Source organism: Diorhabda sublineata, chromosome 6, assembly GCF_026230105.1.
Source record: "Diorhabda sublineata isolate icDioSubl1.1 chromosome 6, icDioSubl1.1, whole genome shotgun sequence".
Taxonomy (NCBI): Eukaryota; Metazoa; Arthropoda; class Insecta; order Coleoptera; family Chrysomelidae; genus Diorhabda; species Diorhabda sublineata.
The window spans coordinates 33,200,681-33,218,476 of NC_079479.1; the positions used below are offsets into that span (position 1 = coordinate 33,200,681).

General features: G+C 30.8%; 1 protein-coding gene across 15 annotated transcripts in view; it reads left to right on the plus strand.

The window, feature by feature from the left end:
* The first annotated feature begins 9,676 nt into the window (after positions 1-9,676).
* The window catches only part of LOC130444871 (uncharacterized), a 103,490-nt gene continuing 95,370 nt past the window's right edge, over positions 9,677-17,796 (plus strand). For 11 of the 15 annotated variants that reach the window (XM_056780198.1, XM_056780201.1, XM_056780202.1 and 8 more), the window contains exon 1: positions 14,056-14,179. The gene's annotated coding sequence lies outside the window, so the exon portion shown is untranslated. Of the gene's footprint in view, positions 9,879-14,008; positions 14,180-17,796 lie in introns of those variants that run through there. The other 4 variants (XM_056780196.1, XM_056780197.1, XM_056780195.1 and 1 more) reach the window with 2 other exon arrangements.

Genomic DNA, 17,796 nt, shown 5'->3' on the forward strand with positions numbered 1-17,796 from the left:
TTGGTATCCTCGAACAATATCCCTACATTTCTAATCTATAACTTCGCAATTTTATACAGGATAACTGCTAAACTGTTGAGAGCTCCATTTCTTGAGAAATCGCATTTTGTTGATGTTTCGATTTTTCCTTATAACTTGTAAACTATTCGTTCTACAGCGTTGCGGTTGTGCTTAAATTGAAGCTAAATAACTGCTCTACAACTTCATTTTCATGACTACCTCATGGGATCAATAGTTTAGCCAATATTTCGTGCAAAAGACGGCCAAAACATAAATTTTCAAATTTTTGAAAAAAATTGGCAAATTTTGAAAAGCTGTATTTCGGGATCTATTAAATCTACCAAAGCTGCGATTGGTCTTAAACGATAGAGTTTCTCGTTTACTTTAAAAAGATTTATAATATTATTTTCGGTAGAATGCATCGTTTGGGAGTTATAAGCCAAAAACTGGAACAAACCGAAAAAATCATGGTTTTTCGCCCACCCCCACTCGAGCACAGGCTAGATTTATTCGAAAACTTGGATTTAGCTTCCTTATACATCCCCAAACAATCCCCCAAAATTTCATTGACTTTCTAATTTTGTCCAGGCAAAAGTACATGTCTCCTGTACTAAAGTTTTGTCTTTCCTTTTGATTGACTTTTAGAAAGCATTACTAAGGAAGTTGCGTCAAAAAATTATCGAAAAAACGGTTCCAGTCCTCACTGGCTAGCTTTCCAAGGCTACGTTACAAGATTGAACACCCACCATACACTCCTGATCTGACACGGGGCAGAAAAAAACGACAATGAAATCCAACGGGCAATGTACGGACATTTTGAAAAGATGCTTCTAATTTTTATAGTGGTATAGGAGCTTTAGTCAGGATCGAAAAATTCGAATGAATTCTAACCAAATTCAAATACGAATTTGATTAATTAAGTTATATAGGATATAATGAATAAGTATTCACATAAAGGCTCCAAATTATGTGGTCTCCAACTGTCTAAAAATAAGTCAAATCACAACAATTCTAGACGTTATTTCTGAAAAAGATCGATTCGAATCACAACGTGATGAATCGATTCGTAAAAAAACGATGTCTAAAAGATCGATTTTTAAATATCGATTTTTTTGTATCTACAATGTAAATATGAATCGATTTTATGATAAATATGGAAAATACCATAATAAACAATCTCAGGGGACACTTATCAGTAAAATGAGAAATTTTGTAGTTAAGGGAATTTGTTGATAACTTATCAAATATCAGATCAGTTGGTATAAGAGTAGACAATTATTTTCTAAAAATTTGTTACATTGAAAAGTTAAGAAAATAGATAATATAGCTCAAAGTATCCAACGCTTGACATCTAAGCTTTTTAAAATAAGTTTACTGGGATCCGAGCAATTTCGCAACACAACTTGCGATGTTGCCGGCTGCAGGAATTGATAAAAAAACGATCAAAAGGAACATATGATCTCATGATACTCATAGAAATCACGACTGTTGACTGAACATGGTTATAGAGTTCCTGCCAGCAGGGCCGGATTAAGATTTATAAGGCCCGGGGCTAAAATAATGACGGGGCCCCTCAAGGAATTCGGAAACCCGGAAAAATTCATAAAATAATATCAATACGTTAGATTTGTGGTATCAACATATCAAAATATACAGAATGATGAGGCCCTCTTGGACCTGGGGCCCGGGGCTATAGCCCCCCCAAGCCTCTAGCTTAATCCGGCCCTGCTTGCCAGTAAAATATAGAATCAATTTTTAGGTGCAGTACCATCCGAGTTAAATAATGTTTAAATCGTCGTTTAAGCCATTTCCAGTGCACTAGTATGACATGTAGAGCAGCTTTTTTACACAGCCATTTCGCGAGTTTTCGAGTAATTAATCCGATTTATTTGATCTAAGGAATCGATCAGATCTATCTCGGCGCTGTAGTAGTTTCATTCTTTTTTTTTTTTTCGTTTAAATGAAATTTTTTGATCTTATCCGTATTCGCTACAAAAATTTATTCTTTATGCAATTCGCTTTATTGAAAATGATCTTTTTCGATTGACGTATAGTACAATAAATTATATTTTGGTCTGCCACTGTAAATAGTATTCGATCGTGAGTTGATATACAGTAAATCTTAATACATAATTAGACAAATCTACAGTAGCGGGAGCCTAAAGCTCGAAGAAAGGCTTTAGAAAAATGCATAATTGCTCCGGTGTATAAGCTGGTAATCAAACAGTGATATTTTATGCAGATATCAATCCAAATGCAGTGGTCTATCTGAACGCATGATCTTTCTTATGTATTCTTTGCCTACAGCCATCACGGCACATTCACTTGATTGCCATTGCCTTTCTTTGGGAAAATATCATTTCAAATAATAATTTTGTCTTACGTTTACGGCGAATTACTGGTTGATTCACTTGATGATGGCTTATTGTGCTGTGAGATGATTAAAAAACAAATTACATTTAAATAATCGGACGAATAATCACTCCATGCAAAAACGCATTTTTCAAAATATAATTTTAAATTATACATTTGTTATAAACTTTTCTTATTGATACAAATTCTGTTTAGATAACTAGTAGACTTTTTTGCTTGTACGGCATCTATTTGTTATTGTAAATTCCTTTAAATTCTTACACCTTTCTCTTCTAGTTTACATTTGTTCTATAAAAATTAATGAGAAATCAATTAAATTATTTGAAGTTTTATTAGAATTTACAAAATAAATTTAACCTAATTTAGTTAGGTCTTTTCTATCATTTATAGCTTTTTCTTGATGATCTTTTAGTCTAATTTCTAAATACTGAGATGTCTGCCCTATGTAGATGGCATCACAATTAGTACAAGGCACTTGATATATAATAATAGATCTTCTTCTTCTTCTTCTAGTGAAATATTTGGATAATGTATGATATCCTTTATGACTTATTTTTTTTTGGAAAGTCCTTGTTCATATAGTAAGGAAAATGTTTTTTGTTTTGATGTTTCGTTTCTGTTTTGCTTTTTAATTGATTGTAGTATCTGTTTATCATTTTCTTGAAGTTGAAATTGAAGCTCCCATAGCACAACCATCAATTTCCTTTCTATATATCTATCCCACAATAATAACGTTCATAAACTGATTGACAACGACTTCATTCCAATTTATATTAAATGTATTATTCGTATTTTTACAAACAGCAAATATTTAGATTATTAATTAACAGTCTGTCTGTACATCTAGCTATTCAATCAACATCCTCTTTGGACTTCTCCTATCAACTGTTTTTTTTTATCTGTCTGCCTTAATTTCCTCACGCCCCCGTACCAACTCTTCACCATCGATAGAAAATAAAAATGTCACAATTTAATTATCAAAAAGGAAAATTGCTACAAATAAGATTTCGCCTCCCATTTCCGAAAATAATCAACCGCCGAATATTTTGAAGCATCGCGGGCGCAACAGCGGTCGTCGATTGTCGACGCCCTCTGGCGGTAAAATACGTCTCTTGTGGGGGTGAGATATTCAATCGTGTTAAAATCGTAACCGGAAAAGCCGAAGAAAAAGTGACATGTGCGTCTGGGGGGTTCGACTCTAAACGACGATATCTAAAGAACCAGTGTCGGACATTGTTTCAATAATGGAACTTATTTGATTCAGAAACAAAACGTTACAAAAATATATTTAAGGAGTATCGACTATCAGACATAAATATACTTTCTAATTTATTTAAGGCATTTTTGATTTTTTAGTTTACTTTATTTTACACAAATTTTCTTAGACCTCCCAACTTTGCTTCATTGTTTGTTTGTTTGTCTCAAAACACATTGTTACAACGTTTTTACCTGGAGATGATCTAGCGATCAGACGTATGATATTCATTAACAAAATAGTGACGAATATAATTGATTATCCAGAATTGTTAGGTCTTCTTAGAACAGATACTTATAGGGTTTCCACTCGGCCTCTTCATCATACTTCCCAGTTGCTAGAATTAATGTTTTTACCTTTGATCCTGCAGATTCAGTAGCAGCAGCTACACACCTAAATAGAGGCATCAATATTAGCATCTCTAAATATTCCATGGAGCATAATATGAATGGAAATAAGATAAAAATTTTGCTGTTTCATTCTTAAAATTGAACAATTGGGTATTCAAACAATCTGCTAACTAATTCTAGATTTAGACTTTACCTTTAAAGAACATTTAAAGATAATTTTGCAGAAAAGCTATGCTAAGATGAAACTCTTGTTTATTAATAGGTCAATTCTTAATTTTAAGACGAGGAAAAAGCTTTGCGAATCTCTATTTTTATCTTGTCTTGATATGGTATCAAAAAATTGTGAGCAATATGTACAAAACGTGTGTTTGTACATATTGCTTTGTAGATATTGAAAGGTTACGACTAACAATCTATTTATTATTAATTTTTATATTTTATTTTAAATAATCATCATTATTACGTTTCACATTTGGGTAATTATACACTTTTACGGTTACCTGGTTTTTTGGCTCTAGAAAATCGAAAAATGGATGGATTTTAATGATCTTGGTCTCAAAATGTTCCATTTTACGGCGGATTTATAAAAAAAATAGTAGAAGTAGCTGGAATGAAAATTTCTCATAGTTTTACTGTTTTAAATAGTAAAAAAAACGGTTTTGCAAAATAATCCTTTGAATGATTTTTTCAGTTTCTATAGCTTAAAATGAAATCGATGAAAAACAATCAATTTTCGTGAATAGTTTCGTACTATATTCTATATAATCCGCCGTAAAATGAAACATTTTGAGACCAAGATCATTAAAATCCATCCATTTTTCGATTTTCTAGAGCCAACCTAACCTAACCTAACCTAACCTAACCTAATCTAACCTAACCTACCCTAACCTAACCTAACCAAAAAACAAGGTGACAAAATTTTTTGTAAAGAATTATTTTGCAAAATCGTTTTCTTTACGATTTAAAACAGTAAAACTATGAGAAATTTTCATTCCAGCTATTTCTACTAATTTTTTTATAAATCCGCCGAAAAATAGAACATTTTGAGACCAAGATCATTAAAATCCATCCATTTTTCGATTTTATAGAGCCAAAAAACGTAAAAGTGTATAATTACCCACATTTGTGTACATTTCACTGGTTAACTCTACAGGATTGTAAAAAAAATCTTTCGAATATTTATAAACATTTTATATACTTAGACACTCTTCAACAAAATGTAAAATATACGATAACTGTGTTTTGTAATGCATATCAATTTTCAAATTACTTTTTATACCGAATTAACATCTTTTTATGTTTTTCTGGAACAACATTGATCTTATCTTCATAAAATGTTTCTTGCAATGGATATTAACATATAATCTAAATAATAAAAACTGTCAAAATTAACTTTTCGATTTTTATCATGAATTGTAATCAATAGCAAAAAGAGAAAAATTTTTTATTGGTATGGATACCAAAACGCAACTATTAACAGCAGTTACATAAAAAGTTGAAATATCTGAAGGTGATTTCCTACAAGTTTTGTTTGGTAGTTGATAGAATAGTTTATTTTATCGATAATTTTGAAAAATCGATTTATTTTGGACATATTAAGTATGAAAGAAAGAGAGAAATGTTGAAAACTGAGTAGAGGAAAAGCACTTCTAAGTTAATGAAAAAAAAATATAGAAAATACATTTCCAATATAAGAAGCTAGAATAATAGAAAAGTTTGTAAACTGGAACATAACGTTTTTCAGATGGAACCAAGCAGATTTCTGGAAGATTGGAAGCTTGGAGTAAGCTGGAAAACACTAATACAGAACTTTCTAGAAATATTTCCATACCTAACTAAACCTTATCAGTCAAAGATGATGATACATGTAAAAGTGAACAACTTCGCTCAACAGTACTGCTAGGAACAAATTGAACCGGGACCTATAAAGTCAAGCCACTTATCATTGGGAAATACTACAACCAAATATCAATAATCTGCCAATAGATTGACTCAAAAGTCTGGATAAAGTACTTTCCTCCAAATACTACTTTGGAACTACGGACAAAGACATCATTCATAGCTTAAAAATGCACTGTTGTAAAGAAGTTATCAGACAGTGTCTTATTGTTGTTGAATGCCAAACAATTGATGTTTTACAAGCCACGTGGTGATCACCAAAGCTTGTAATCTGATTACTGAAAGTACCATTGCAAACTGCTTCAAGAAAAGTGGTTTTAACATAACGTGCGAAGATGAATAAGACGATTTACCACTCGCAAAACTTGATAAGACCTAGCTTGAAGAGTTCAAAAAGAATTGTACTTTTAATAGACTGAGCTAGATGATTCCGTTACCTTTGATCTATGGAGATCTAACTGATGCTGACATCATTACATCTGTAATGTCGATAACTAATGCAGAAGTGTATGAAAATGAAAAAGAAAAGGTTGAAATTGATGAACCTGATTTCAGTCTCTGAAGACGATAATTTGGTTATCGAAACGCGCGTCAGACAGTATAATTGTGAGTGTTGGTCTAGTGTATTCAGTAATTTTGTAGAAATTGAATAAAATTATTTTCATTTTTGAAAATAAATAAATTCTAAATACTAAAATTACGTTTCCGGAATCGATTATTTTTCGCCTTGTATATTCTACCTCCGCTACGATTGGTTTTTTAATCTAATATCGAAGGGTGTGACGTTCCAATCTAAACCTAAGAACATGTCGCGTTTTTCGCGGTTTTACAACTCTTGTAACGCCAATGTAATAAATAACTAAATCAACCAACCATCGAATATATCAATTTAAAGACAACAAATAAGAGAGGTCCCACCCACCGCAAATCTCGCGGTTCGAGGGGGCTTTCGACTTTTGAGTACCCGCATTGGCTCACACTTATACCACTTTCCAGTTTCGCTTTCGCACCCTCTTTACAGCATCTGTCGATGTCGTTCAAATATCAGTCTTTAGCTTCGGGGATAACATTCACGCAAACTTCATACGACAAATAATTATATTTCTCGTAACAATTTATGATAAATATAGAAATAATTGGTCTAGATATTATCTAAAACACATTCAAAGCGTACATGTAAATTTACAATTCTAATACTCGAAATTACTTGTTCTAATCTCAATACAATAAATTTTGTAAAAATAATCATTTTCCCCCAAACAAAATTTGACGTTTTTTTTTACTTTTTGACACTTCTATGTCTCTGGGGAGGTCATTAATTTGTCTAAAAATGTCATTTGGAAATGTTCAAGGTTAACATTCGGGTTTTCATTCAGACAACACCGTGCAAATGAATTTTCCAAGAAATCAAGAGACAAACTGTCCACACTACAAGGGCAAATATTACAAAAACATTTATTAAAAAAGAAGAAAAACTTTTATATTTTTCACTCCTTATAATTCAATATTTTAAAAATGAAACGTATACATTTGGAACCAAGATGTTGAGGATCTTTGAGATTAGAAACTTCTTTACAAACTCAGAGAAAGTGTCCAAATTTTATGAGAAAACAAAAGACATTAATACATATATTGAAAACTGTCGAATTGAAATTCGATTCCAGAAATAAAACGCACTGAAAAAGTTTTACTCTTTAGTGCGATTTCAGAAGCTGAGGTTTTTTCTTTTGTTGGAAAGCTCGTTGAGAAACTTCAATGATTGAACTGTTTACTCAACGATATTTATCAAAAAAACTCAATTTTAGCAATCCCTATCATCACAACGACGAATTTTCACATTGCGCCATTATTCCAGAAGGTCTCAAGAATGGTTAGACTAAAACAACATCAATTATGTACCCCAAAAGAAAATAAACCCCATAGAGCATAATAACTATATATTTTTAAAAAAATTTAGCATCTTTTCATAAAAACAGACGTTCACAAATTGCCAACACTAGTTTATCCTAACCAATTCAATAGCTGATAGTTGCTTTTTATTTAGTTTAGTTCACATTCCATTATAAAAAGACTTACGCCAGCGCAACGCTTGAAAAATTGTCTATCAAAATAATGATTTCGTTCGTCAAAATTATCGTGCGCTTCGTCCATTTTATGACTTGCATAATCGTCCTGGTGCATTTCCTTGAGACGCTCTGAAGAAGCCGTCGCTGCTGCTCATGGAAAATATTGAAGAAGATTCAAATCAATCAATTCGTCTCCGTTCTCAGTAACTGGGGTTATGTTTTTCCTATTTATAAAAGATTTCACGAAAAGTTGGGCTGAAGTGAATTGCCTCACACAGCGCGCTTGAATTGATTTATAAATTTTGATTAAATGATAATTTCTTGCATTGGTACTATCTATGGTCAAAGTAGATCGTTTGATTTAACCCCATTGGATTGATTCCTTTGTGGTTATGTGAAGTCACTTGTCTACGTCAATTGAACACCTGGAAGTCAACATTCGAATATTTTTTAACAAAATACGGCCACGTGTAAAGAGAAAAGTCTGTGAAAATTTATACCTCAGATGGTGTCTTAACATGCACTTTCTGGATGTGAAAGGGATTAAGAAGTTGCTCCTATAGAATCTTATGAATAGTTTTCGTTGTTACGTTGATTAGTAGTGACGCTAGTTTTGGAATCTGCAACTACATCAAATGCATTTTGCTCTAAAGCTGGTGATCGTATAGTTCCTTGTTGACTTTCGCCATTTTTTTGTGAGAACACTTCCTAAAATATTATTATATGAAAAATAATGGAAACTAGTTAACTTAATTTATGTAGACAGACCTGTTTCCCGTAAAGTGCAATCAGAAATTCTACAATCGGGTATAATCTACCCGAAAAGCGTTTAATATGCAACCTCCAGACTTCTGACGAGTTACCAGAAACCAAACCATACATCAAATGTCTGTCGACATTCTACCATATTGAAATTTTAAATACGATGTGATAATTATTGATTATTGTAAGATAGTTCTCACATGAAATATTAATTTCTTGTCAAATTTCCATTAACCCAGAAAAGATCTATGTCCACCAAAACGTCCGCTAAAACTTTATATTTCTTTCTGTATGTATAAGAATTCTCAAGTGCTTAAATTCATTAGAACAATTTACAATGTATTTTTTGAATAATTTCCGACTTCATTTTGATTTAGTAGCATAATCCAGAAGCATTTTATTTTCTGTAGTATTACATTACAGTATTTGACATCAACCAAAAACAAATCCCAAAAAAACTACTTGAAATGTATTTGAGCTTCGCTAAATTATAAAATAAACCAGATTTCGCCATCTATTGTGTATTATTGATAGTATGTTGAATCGATTTATAGAAAATCTGCGGCAGTTTTATTAGTTTCTTCCTCTCGTTTACAGATGGGGACACAAACAATATGTTTAAAACAATTTTCATTACTTAAATAATAGAAATAGAAAACGGTTTATCTATGGAATAAACTATGTTGGATCTTTTACATTGTGTACCAAAAAATGTCATATAGAATTAAAATTTATTTTACTTCTGACATCTATGGTCAAAGTTTGGCACTATATAAATAGTAGCTATAATTTAAATTTTGAAATAATCTATTGATATATCGGGAATTCCGAGAATTTTGTAGACTTGAACAGAAATAATTTATTTATAATTTGATCCTTAACAATGATTTGTGAAAGTTTATTGTTCTAAAAAACTTATTTGTAGTGGTTTCTTGATATTATCGATTTTTAAAAGTTGTAATAAATATGGCGGGTGACATATGAGCGTTAACCCAAATATTTCCTTTAAAAACAGTGAAGACAACGAAACTTCAGTAAACATTGATGTTAATAATTCTATTTCGTTTTCTAAACATCTACAAAATGTGTTCAATTTAAAATTATAGAGTGTAATTGTGTTCATTAAATATTAACAGTTTTTTGATAATTTTTATATCTACATTAAAATATTTGGTAAGCGTTTCATTTCGTTTTACTTTTATTTTTTTAATTTTGTGTAGTATAATTTCTAGTTTTTGATTCATAATTAATTAATTATAAATATAAGAGACATACATTTTATTAGAAAAATAGAAACAAACGTAGTCGTACGTAGATTTTTTTACAGTTTGCATGAAAATAAAACATTTGAAATTGAATAGAAACTAAAAATACGAAATTTATCAATAACCTAAAAACTAAAAAGATTAAAAACAAAAGAAATAATATTGTATATGATGTTTACATAGGACAGACTTTTCAATATTTGTAAAATAGAATAAAAAAACATAGATTATAAAATATAATATTCGACGTTGATTAACGAACCTTTTAAGGGCGAGGTGTGTAGCTAATCGTACATTGAGATACCTCAGAGTTATTTATAGACATAGTTTTCATCAGTAACAACAATTTTGACAATTAAGTTCAGTTACGTATTGAGATAGACACTACAAACAAGATCTCAATGAAGTGGGTATAGTACACACAATAACTCGTTTTATCTTGTTAATTTTTTTTTTTTAGTTTTTTCAATTAGTCTATCTTGACTCTGGGTGCACTATGAATAGAAATATTTTCAATGGTTTTCAAACTATCACTCCACGTATTTTTTTAATTCAAACGTAAACAGTTGAATGTTACTTAATTGATTACAAAATGCCTCAGTAATTACTAATGAAGCTCTGTTTATCTTTATCAACAGCTTAATTAATTCTAGCATCGGAATAAAAGATACATTCATAGTTAGAAATACATTTAATAAGCAAATCGAATGATTTCTTTCATTTGAGCGTAGCAAATTTAGGCGCCGATAAAAGTATCGTCGGTAATAATAAACAATTTCGTTCTGCGAAAATTCAATAACATAAAACTATTACAGTTTCTAAACAAATAAACACGAGGAATTAAATAGTACATACAGGGATTTCCAAAACGTGTGTCAAAATAATTATGAATTCTGTATTCGACATGAATCTTTCGTATTGATTAAGTCTACATAGCAAGCTCGAAGTCTAGCATAGGATAAATCGCTGAAAGCCAGCTCTGGAGAATATGGTGGAGGCAATTCGAAGTCGAATTAATTTAATTTTACGTCGTTTTAATTGATTTGCGAGCCGATATTGATGAAACAGCACTCACTTCTTCAAACGGAGCCATTTTTTCGCGATTTATTTTTTCAAACGCTTCAATAACGCTATTTAATTGATGTCATAACCTTGACAGCCGATTTTTACGTTTTTCCACACTTTGAATCGGTGTTTCACGGCTTACTGTCGATTAGACTCTCGTATGAAATGATTGAACAGCTCCAAACACTGCCCTGAATCATCAATTATTAATTGTATAGTTTGAACCATACCCAAATATGTCCGACATTTTATTTCTTTGGGGTGGTCACTGCTTGCTTCGTCTTTACACACAACTGTCAACTGTCAAATTTATAGACTGCATTTTGAAGGTTAGAACTAATTGGAAATCATAAGGATTTAATACACGTAGTAACCATTATTAGACTTACATAACCTCACATAACAAACAGAATAAAGTTTATTTGGTTTAGATAAAATATATAGATAAGTGAATTGATTCAAACGTAATTTGAAAGTATACAAAAAGGTTTTTTAATATACCAGGTACATAATACGTACAATATTGGTAGTTGGATTGGAGTCATTCGGGTTATTGTGTATTTTTGTTCACAATAAAGCGTAACCTTTAAAACAGTCATAACCTTTTTGTTGTGAATTCTCACTTACAAAAATCCGTGCTTAAAACATGCGTTCTTGTTTCTACTGGAATTCAGATAATCACAAAAAATTGTTTTATTCGAAAAATACTTTGGTTGAGTTTCAAATTTTTTAATAAAAATACAGTATGTTTTGATGAGAAAAATATATTACGAAAAAGTTACGTGCAGTTTACATTTGGTAACCTTGACATACATGTATAACTACTAAGATGCAGAAATATTTTTAAAAAAAATTGAAATCGATGCCAAGTATTCAAAAATACAACACACAGTCGACCGAAAACAGGCTACTCAGAAAATACACGTTCTAAATAAACATATTGGAAAATTCCCAACATATTTGATCCGATGATATAGTATAAAAAAACATAATCTGGCGATATGAACTTTATTTTATTGTCTATGAAAATCCTATAGAATTTTTCACAAAATAACGGTTTTCTTAATGTATTTTTTTGCCTTTTTATTACATATAACGGGTGTTCGGCAGATTGTTGAACATGGGAAGTCAGGCGGGGTCATTTTCTATCTATTCAGGTAATAAAAAAAATCCAGGTGTTCAAAAAACTTTTTATAGAATTTTTTTTTGTTTTCTAGAAATTTTGTCAGTTTCGTCCATCTGACCCCCCTGTAACTTTTCCATTTTTATAGCTAGACCCAATTTTTTTTCTTTATTAGAATCTTGGTGAATGGCATGCCCAATAAAAATTAATATTGGTCGCGAATTATTGCTAGAAACTAACTTGTGGACCGCCGAACTACAAAGTTAAAAAAGATTTTAAACTTCAACTTTGCGTTACGTTTAAAAACAAAGTAAATGTGATAGGAAACTTCTGATTTTTTAAAAACATTACTAGAGTGTAGGCTTTCTAACGGTATGTAATTTGTTTCGATATCTTTTTCCTAACCGGAGTTGTAATTTTTTTTACGTAGTTGGACCATTTCGCCTAAATTCGACTTCATGTGAAGTTACAGATTTTTTCTAAAATAAATACAAAATAATGAAAAAAACGTATCAAAACTTGAATTATTTATTTTAAAGTCATCATTTAATTTAAATTTTGTTCGAATTGGCGCCCCACATGCAGCGTAAATCCGATGAATCAATTCTCCACTGCTTGTGACAACTGTGGTGTAAACTAAATCCTTGACTCTTCCCCGGACTATAATGAAAATAGGACAAAATAGCCTCATAACTCTATAAATTTACCCTTCTATACCAGTGTAGCTGTATTTTAGACCAACGTTCACAGTTAAAGAACTTGCCCATGTTTCGCGTAAGATCTAGTCTCAAACTTGTCTCTAGATATCAAGAAGACATATTCAGCATTAGTAATTCCTGCTAAAAAAATTAATTTACCGTATTTTTTGTTAATTCCTCGTATATAGGTTAAATATGTACTATGAAAACACATAAATTGATACAACTATCGCAAGAATATCTTTGTAGAAATTATAAATAGTATTAGAATAATAAATAAAATTCCAAGCAGGTCGACGAAGTTGAAATCAATTAGTCTTATCTTAATTTCATTTCCAAGCGATATTTTTAACCCGTATGCTTTCGTTTCATAATTTACATGATTAAATAAGTCAATTTTATTGATGTTTTTTATTTTTTTATATGACAGTTTAGAGATTTAGTTTCGAGAAAAAGCAAATATAAAAATTGGCAAAAGCGAAACGTGGTTAGTAGCAATTCAAAAAAGTTTTGACCAAATACGATCTTCAGATTAGATTTCCTTCTTGGAAACTGTGTAAACATGAACATAAAATGATTATAAACAGAGCAATATTTATATAAAATATTACTTTGAGTTATAATTTAATCCATTTCCCAATATAATATTGTTTCTTCAATTGAATCCATGTTTTTTCTACAAAACAATTCTGCTTTTCTAGCGTTCCTTCAAGATTTTTCCTTCATAACTTCATAACTCCTATGGTTTTTTTCTTCTTCTTTCCCTTCTATCTAGTACGTCTTCATCTGCTTTCTTTCGCTTGCTTATGTTTCTCTGTGTCAAGTCATCAAGGTCAGTTAGCCATAGATGTCCACCCGAGCGTCATAATTTGTTGATAAACAAAAAGATCTCTTGATAAATCACCAATGTATTAGAAATTGTAACTTACTATATCCGATTTTCAATTAAAATGATCACACTGTATATTTTTGTTATTAAAAATCTTTCCCAACAAATTAATATAGAATAATCGTCGTTCTTTGTACAATTATCAATTAATTTTCCTCGTCAACTTTCAAAAGGCTTATTATCCTGTTCCATTTAACTGAGAACAGGACCTGAATCTCGGCGTCGTCGCCGCTAAACAGCACTCTTGATGGTCGTAATCCTAATAGATCGTGATGCTTTGAAATACATACTCGTAAAACGCGCACGCCAACGTAAAGGTCGTCGAGACCGGAAAATAGTGAAAATACGAAAAAGATCTATAGTTCATTGGGAAAATAGAAAACCAGATTGGATATTTCCGAACGTGTGTTTTGATTTGACATTTTCATTACAAGGTTAGTTTACATTCTAAAAAATAATAACTGTACATAATTATTAATCTTTATTAGTGACTAATGGAGGCATTTGCTAATTGAGGCAATTAAATTTTATTAGCAATAAAATTTCTTTTTCTACGGACCATTTCGGTGGATATTGTTTGGTCTATCTCCAACACGTGTGGTAATTATTAGGAAAAATATTTGCAATGTCAAGTCTACAAGGTTATGAGAAAGTTTGGAAACTGTTTAGTGATAGCAAATATCTATGGATTGATATTTGGCTTAGGAGGATTACTTGATGATGTTCAAATACGTTTTTAACTTCATTTCATCCTACAAAAACAGAATTATAAAAAAATAAGAATCATCCGAAGCCATTTCTCTATAATTTGTAATAGCGTAAATAAATGATCTTGTTTTTGGGTCTCTTTTAATAAATAAAGAGACCTAAAATCGAGATAATTTATTCACGAGAAGGTAATGTATGAAAAATCTCATAATTTATTCACAAATCTCTAGAAAATTGTACTTTTGTTGACAGAAAAAAACTCTATAACGTTCATAGGTCTGAAATAATTATCACTTTCTATGACTGTGATGTTTATGATATGATATTTTGCATTTAGAACAATTCTCGAAGTATACAGTGGATAAAAACTTTTTGCTTTTGTTATTTACATTTTAATATATAATTTTAGATTGTCGGTATAAATATTTCCTCGTCTTTGTTGCTGTTTTAACCATAAAAAATAATTTTTCTACAGTTGTAACATTTCAAAAATATCATAGATTTTACTTCATTGCTTAAATCTTTTTTATAATTGCGTTCCAATTTTCAAAATTCATGTTTTTTATGATCTTTTGATACATTTTCTAAATACTGAGATGTCTGCCCTATGTAAACCGCGTCACAATCGTTACGTGGTACTTGATACATAATATTATTTATTTTGTTTATGAATGTTTGAGATTTTTGAGAAATCTCAAATCAATACGCGATATTATGATAAATAAAAAAAATTATATTCTACTACGATTATTTCATATTTATATCGACTTCCTATCAGAAATTGAATATTCATAGCTTATAGTAATAAAATATGAATGTCAACAAATAGGAATGTGTCACGAATTGATTGTTCAAACTTACAGAAATGTAGAAGGTCAGAACCCCGGAGCAATTTATTTCCTTCAAAATGGAATTTATGATAATAACTACCATCTGTACAGCTTCCATCAAATATTCAAATAATGTAATTGTATATGAAAAATAACCTCTGGTATAAGATATAAGAGAGAAAATATTTATTATGAATTCAAAAAATACGCAGTTTCATATTATACATATGATATATAGGATAAAGTCATTTATTTTGAACCATTTTTAGAAATATGAGATTTTGAAATGCTTCTTTGAAAATAGTACATACCATAACTGTATTAAATGACACTATATTTATTTGGCTCCACATATAATTAATAAAAATCATCATAATTATAGTAAAACTTGAGATAATTATCATTTTATGAGATCAGATATTTGGATGAATTTAACCAAAACTAATTGGACCACGCGATTGATAATTTACACTTTACCTAAACTAAACAAAACCAATATCGCGTATAATAAACAACACCAATAGAAAATCTAGCTTTGACTAAAAACTAATCAAAATTCTGAATAAGTTTGGAAAAGATTAATTCAGACAATCGTCCCAAACATCGGGTTTAGTGGATTCATGATTCCAGTAATGGCAACGCACTCATTGTATCCAATCCACTTTTGGTCCTTTCTTATGGCCAAATTTCGTACAATCAGTTTTTCATCTTCTGAATCGCAACTCGTTTTTGTTGGAACCGATGTGTGTATTGTCGTTGTGCGATTGGTTGCCCTCATTTTGTCGGACATAAAAACTGTATCGTGAAGTCCAGTTATTTCGAAAAGGCATTAATCACCCTGAATTAAAGGAAAACCCAGCCAGGGTTTTGGTTAATTTTCAAAGCAATATCGATAAAACCAGTACAAGTGTTAACATAAATTATTACAGCACATTCATTAAAAAAATTGAGGATGAATTTGCTGATAAATTTCAGCAATCAGAACCAACAAAATCTCTATAGTATTCATAGCTTTAGAGAGTAGAAAATGTAAGTACATGTTAAATTGTTTCTTAAAGTTTAAACTTTCTAGTTGAATAATCATGAAAAGTCATCAAACCCATCAAATTTGTTTGCGCAATTATTTTTTATTGAAGTATACGTTTGTTTTCAATTTTTTCACTTAAATAATAGGTAATTATCGAATAATTCCATATACATATGTATGTATATTATCTGATTTGTTGTAAAAAATAATACAAATATAAGGATAAATAAATATTTTTTCTTATTATTAAAAGATTAAAGATTAAAAGTTTTTTTACGAAGGCCTTTTGGCTTGATTTCTTTGCTCAAACGTTGCAATAAGTTCGCATCCTAAAAGACCGACGCCATGAGTTTGTTTGCAGATGGAACGGTTTTTGCCTTCTTTGGAGCTGGTACTCCCTTTTGAGTCCATTTTTTCATTATTCTCTTGTTTCGAGTGATGAAAAGATTTATTCTGTGAAAAATTGCCAAACACTCGATGGAGACATCTTGCGTACAGCTATCTCATGTCTCATGTTTTAATTAATGTGCAATGTACCCCACTTTTTGAAATGCCTACCTTTTCTGCTAGCTCTCGCACTTTCTATAGGCTTTCATCCAGTACCGTGGATTTTTCTCGACAATTCTGGAATTGTCACCTAATTTGGTTGACCATTGCGATGAGAGTCTTCGCAGGTCGTACGACCTCGTTTAATCTCATTTACCCAATATTTTACAGCTGATAACGAAGAAGCAATCTAACCCAGAGTAGAATCTAGTTCAGCTTTTATATTGGTTGGACTAATGCCTTTCAAATAAAAGTTTTGTATCACATAACGTTCTGGAAACGTTCACTATTGATGGCTGCCAAACAAATAATAAATAACGTCGCGTCTTCAAACTTGAAACATATGAGAAATATATTTTAATCATTTTTATATCAATGTTTAATAACTAATCTATACGTTTTCCGAAAAAATTATATACTTAACACAACCAGAAACTGTTTTTTCGATTTCGCCTATAGCTCGCACTAGAATCTTGTATTATTGTCTGATAAAACAGTACTTTCCAGATTTGTTACGTAAATTCTAATATATTGGTACTACATTGATGATTCTAGTTCTCATCAGCATTTAAAATAGACTATGAATCTGGTAGTTAGTTATAATAATTTGTACATTTTCTATGATACAATATTTTTGTGACGTATGTGAAATTAGCAGTTAAAGTTTTCACGTGTAGATGGCGTGTGTTGTAGTCAGAGCAAACAGCAGTGTGAAGCATCTATTTGCTACGTGCGCGTACAACTTTTTTTGGATTTGGTTCGTTTTGAAAGACCCATAAAATCGGTTGTTGTTTAGTTTCATATTCACATGATTTATAGACTTATTGTGAACCATCGTGAATGTTTTATTTATTTCTTCGCACCAATCAACACGAGTTTTTTTTAGCGATTTTCAAAATATGCGTTATCCAATGATAGACAAATGGGATATCGAATGTAT